Raw genomic sequence first — 5,860 nt, forward strand, 5'->3', positions numbered from 1 at the left:
CTGCCTATTTTTAGCCATGTGTTTGATGCAGGTGTGCCTGTGTGTTTGTTCTAAGTCACGAGGATGTTGTCCATGAAGTACCTTTTTCTTCCAGTTATTTATCAGTTGCGCTTTTGCAATTATTTATCAGTTGTGCTTTTTCTTCCTGTTATTTATCAGTTGTGCTATTATTATTATTTTCGAAGGATTGGTTTTTCTCAGCTCTAGGCTGGTATTAACTACATTTACGGGTTATCCACCAAGTAAATGTAGCAAGAGTTGTAGAATAAATATTTTTTAAAAAGATTGCTGAGGGCTATTTTCAGGGTCTAGTTGCATGAACTTTCTCACTATTCTGCATGTATTAAGTATTGCGGCTTTTTGTAAAATTTTGTAAACGTGTGATTTTATGCCTAATAATTTTAAGCTATGGTGTAGGTGGTTTGGGATGACGCCTGTTGTAGATAGGACTATTGGAACTACGTACACTTTCTCCTGTCTCCATAGTCTAGCAACTTCGTCTTTTAGGTCTGCATATTTTGTTATTTTTTCCGTGATGGTCTTTTGTAAATTGTGTGTGTTAGGGATTGAGATGTCTATGAGGTATGTAGTTTTGTTTATTTTATCTATTAATGTGATGTCAGGTCTATTATAGTGGATAGTACGATCTGTGAGTATGGCGCGGTCGTAGTATAATTTGTGTGTTGTATTCTCAAGTACTACCTGCGGTGTGTATTTGTAGTATGGGGTGTGTGTGTCTTGTATAAGTTTATGTTTGTGTGCCAGGTTTTGGTGGATGATGTTTGCGATTTGATTGTGTCTGTGTGTGTAGTCTGTTTGTGTTAGCGTTGTGCATGCTCCGGTTATGTGTTGTATGGTTTCCGACTGGTTATGACATCTGCGGCATTTGTCGTTTGTGAGTGTTGGATCTTTTATTATATATTTTCGGTAGTTTTTAGTATTTACGATTTGGTCCTGAATTGCAATAATGAAACCTTCAGTTTCTGGGAACAAACTGCCTATTTTTAGCCATGTGTTTGGTGCAGGTGTGTCTATGTGTGTTTGTTCTAAGTCACGAGGATGTCGTCCATGAAGTACCTTTTTCTTCCAGTTATTTATCAGTTGTGCTTGTGGGTCATTTCCGTTAATATTTTGCGTGTCAGGTGGTTCGTGTAGGTTTAGCGGAGTGTAGTTGTGGTCATTTTGGACGATTGTGTTGTGTATATTGCTTGTACGTGATTTGGTGTGAAAGAATAATTGTAAGCTGTGTATTTGTTTTTTCCAGAGTTAATGAATGTTTATCATGCCCCTACCTCCTTCCTGTCTCTTGATAGTCAGTCTTTCTATTGCAGATTTAGGGTGTAAATGGTTATGTTTTGTTAGTGTTGTGCGTGTAGTTCTTTCTATGGCTTCTATATCGGTCTTGGACCATTTTATAACTCCAAATGAGTATGTCAGGATGGGGATGGCCAAAGTGTTTATGGCTTTAATTAAATTTTTGCCAGATAATTGCGATTTGCATATTTTATTTAGGCGGTTTTTGTACTCAGTACTTAATGTATGTTTAGTTATAGTATGGTCCAAGCCCTTTAACTGTTTGTATCCGAGATATTTGTATAGGTCATTTGTTTCCATTGCTGTTATAGTGTTATTGTCGTCTATTGTATAATTACCTGGTTGGATCTTTCCTTTTACTATGTGTAGTGTTTTACATTTCTCTATGCCAAATTCCATTTTGATGTCGTTGCTGAATGTTGCTGTGATTTCTATTAACTTCTTCATGTCTTTGTCTGTCTTCGCGTATAATTTTATGTCGTCCATATAAATGAGATGTGATATACGTGTATCTGTTGGAGTGTTCCTGAAGTTGTATCCAACTCGGCTTTTGTTCAGTAGATGTGATAAGGGGTTGAGGGCGAGACAAAACCACATGGGACTCAAGGAATCGCCTTGATAGATACCTTTCTTAATGGAGATGGTGCGCGTTGTTATTGTGTTATTACCAGCATTTAATTGAAGAGTAGTTTTTCATTGATTCATTATAATACGTAGAAAGTGAGTTATTTTTGGGTCTATTTTATATATTTCTAATATTTGTAGCAGCCAGGAATGGGGTACGCTATCAAAAGCTTTTTTGTAATCAATAGATGTACAGTGTAGGTTTCTATTTTTACTAGTCGCGTGTTTGTGGATGGTGGAGTCAATAATCAGCTGCTCCTTGCATCCCATATGGCCTCGCCTGCATCCTTTTTGTTCCTCTGATATGATTTTGCTGTGTTCTATGTGACTATTGATTTTTCTAGTTATTGCTGATGTTAATATTTTATATATGGTGGGTAAGCATGTGATTGGTCTGTATTGTGATGGATGTGAGGAATAAGTTGTTTTGGGCAGCATATATGTTATACCGATGGCTATAAATTCTGGTATATTTTGTTTGCCTAATATTATTTCTGTTAAGTTTTTATTATTATTATTATTATTATTATTGTAAAAAATGTTGCCTGGAAGAGATCGCTCTTAAGCGATAAGGTCGCCTATTGCTTACCTTGTAATTTTCTCTCTGCATACCTGTTTTCTGTATCGCTTACTATTTCTGGTGTACAATAAAGAGCCATTGTATTGTAATGTATTACAATTATATATGCCGATACGGTGTAACGAACGTCGTAGGCGGAGACCCTAACTTGCACATAATATTGCATAATGCACTGTATATTTAGGGGTTTCAATTAAAAATGCTACATATTATATTATACTTCTTTATTAATCGTTCATTAAAACAAACATGTAATTTTATTATATTTCTAAATGCAATGGTTACCAGAGCCGAAGCAGCAAATAAGCAGGCACTGAAAATAAAAACAAACACTCTTTACCCTATGTTCTAATAAATAATTATAATTCGTCACTTCATTCTTCAGATACATTTACTAAGGTAGTGCCTTAAGCCTACACGAGGAATTCGCACGTCAAGAGAATCGATTTTTTAAATCGATATCCGGTTTTTTTTTTTCATCACACACACCATTACATTAAGCCGTGTGGCTCAACCGAAAGTAAAAGTCCAATAATTACGGTATTTCTCTTTCGTGGTTTTCATAACTACCCACAATAAAGTTCTTTATTGTTTCATTTTAGACAATGAAAACCAGCACAACTCTGATCCAGAGCCTCGGGACGTCGATCCGGTCTCTGTGGATAAAAATGAGGACGCCAAAAATGATAGCGACCAAGAACCGATCCCAGTTCCAGAATTGGACCCTGAGATCCTTACCGCACTGGGCGAGGTGACGGAAGAGACGCCTAAGTTTGGCCCGAAGATTCATGAAAAGTTATCACTTCTGTGGCTACCCATTCTTCGCAAGGGAATGAATAAAGAAGCGAAAGAGAAACTAGTCAAGGAGTATCCTGTGCCAGAAAACTGCACATTACTACAGGCGCCAAAACTTAATCCTGAGATCTCTGCCGCCGTCCTTGAGGGTACGCGCACTCGAGATAAAAGAGTAGAAGCCGTACAACAGCAATTGGGCCAGGGAATAGCCGCCCTGATTAAGGGGCTGGAACTCCTTCTGGACGATGGCAAGGACAGACTCCAAGCCATTAAATACCTCAGCGATAGTTGTAGACTACTTTGTGATCTACACTAACGGAGGCTAGAAAGAAGTTTGTGACTTCGGGTTTAGACAAGTCCTTCTTAAATATTATGCAAGAAATTGAACGAGACGAAACGCTTTTCGTTAACAAGCTTTCTGACAAAATTAAAGCTACGAAGGTAATCGAAAAGCACGGATTACAGATCAAGAAACCTGCTCCGAATCCAAAGCCACCTTCTACATCATATCAGCCGTCGACAAGTCGCTCACGTCCCCAGGGAAACTGAAGGGGCCCTTCTCGCTTCCTGTCGAACAGGGGGGGAGGGGCGGGCAAAGGAACACTGCTCCGAGAGGGGGTCGAGCTCCGACTGCGAACTCGGCTCTACCGAGGGCACCGCCGCAGAACAAGCAGCGTGCCACAACAGCTATACAATAGAGGTACACGCTGGGAAAATTCAATATTTTTATAATTGCTGGCTTCAAATTACTGATAATTTTCAAACATTGAATTGGATCTCAAAAGGTTTTTTTTTTTTTTTTATGGTATAGGGGGCAAACGAGCAGGCGGAACGCCTGATGGTAAGCGATTACCGTCGCCCATGGACACCTGCAACACCAGAAGAGTCACAAGTGCGTTGCCGGCCTTTAAGGTAGGAGTACGCTCTTTTTTTGAAAACTTCAAGGTCATAGCGGTCCGGGAATACCGCAGGCGATAGCTCATTACAGAGTTTTGCTGTGCGAGGCAGGAAATTTCTGGAAAAACGCACAGTAGAGGACCGCCAACCATCTAAATGGTGAGGATGGAAGTGTTGTCGCGTAGGTCGGTGGCGAAAGGATGCGGCAGGGATCAACCCGAATAACTCCTCGGAGCACTCCCCGTTGTACATGCGATAGAGGATGCACAGTGAAGCTACATCTCTACGCAGCGCCAAAGAGTCAAGTCGATCGGAAACTCGTTGGCAGCCGACTATTCGAGTCGCTCTCCGTTGTATGCGGTCCAGAGGGAGAAGCTGGTACTGGGAGTCCCTGCCCACAGATGAGAGCAGTATTCCATAATAAAGGTTGGTAAAGGTTAGGTAAGGTTAGGGTAGGTAATACCGTTTTGTAAGAAAGTCAGACAGGTTTTCAGGCCACGTAATTCTGTGCCCACTAGTGAGCAACCAGATATGTTACAATGTATAGAAAAGTTGTTAAATCTCGGTGCTATTTCTCCGTGTCAAAGGTCAAAAAAAAAATTTTTCTCAAAAATATTCTTTACATATCAGAAAGTGAAGTGCATAGTTTATGGTCAGCGAAAAATTAAAAAGTTAAAAAGATTGCAGGCGCGCTAATTTATTATTGTCGAGCTAGCGCGCCTGCAATCAGTCACAACTTCTTTTATAAGTTAAAAAGGCCATGGAAATGTTAGCACAAGTCGTATACAGCCAAATCTAATGGGCGGTATCAGATATTTTGTTGGAACTTCAGACTTTTTTTATTGGGTCTGAAACAGCTTGTGGTGTTTTCGGTGGAAAAATACAGCTGCATTTTATTTTTAATGAAAAAAGGTGGGAAACCATAAGAAAAATAATTGGAATAAAATTAAATGTTATGATATATTTTGAGAAAAAGTTTAGTCTATTTCAGAATTATTCATCATTTTTGAGAAAAGCTTTATATTAGTCTCGGCTGGAATAGCAATTGCTGGCTTCGTATTAGTTAAACGGACTCGCAAGCTCGTCCGTTTAATACTCATACTCAGCCAGCAATTGGCTACTTCCAGGCCACGACAATAATCTACTATTATATCCAGCGTTTTTCTGGCCCCTAAAGCAAATGGGACAAAGAGATTAATCTTAAATCTCAAGACTTTAAATAAATTTATTTCAACTTCACACTTCAAAATGGAGGATCATAGGACAGCAGCTAGACTTGTTCCTCAGTCTGGCTTTATGGCAAATATTGACCTAAAGGAAGCTCACCTCTTAGTCCCTATTGCAAAAGAGGATTATAAGTACCTGCGTTTTGAATATAATCAAAGATTCTTTGAATTTACAGCCATGCCTTACGGGTTATCGGTTGCTCCCTGGGTATTTACAAAATTGATGAGAGAAGTCATTAACCATCTCCGTCAAGAAGGTTATAGATCAGTTATATATCTCGATGATATTTTATGCATCGGTGACTCTTATGACGAATGCGTCAACAACGTCAACAAAACCCTAGACTTACTTAAATGTTTAGGTTTCGTTATCAATTATGAAAAAAGAAACCTAGAACCGAGACAGGTTTGTCGGTTCTTAGGT

At 39.2% G+C, this 5,860-nt stretch overlaps 1 pseudogene; it reads left to right on the forward strand.

Moving 5' to 3' along the window:
* The first annotated feature begins 3,093 nt into the window (after positions 1 to 3,093).
* On the forward strand, positions 3,094 to 4,011 carry LOC141444081 (uncharacterized; annotated as a pseudogene).
* Positions 4,012 to 5,860: the final 1,849 nt, after the last annotated feature.

Source organism: Choristoneura fumiferana, chromosome 29 (genome assembly GCF_025370935.1).
Source record: "Choristoneura fumiferana chromosome 29, NRCan_CFum_1, whole genome shotgun sequence".
In the NCBI taxonomy this organism is placed as follows: domain Eukaryota; kingdom Metazoa; phylum Arthropoda; class Insecta; order Lepidoptera; family Tortricidae; genus Choristoneura; species Choristoneura fumiferana.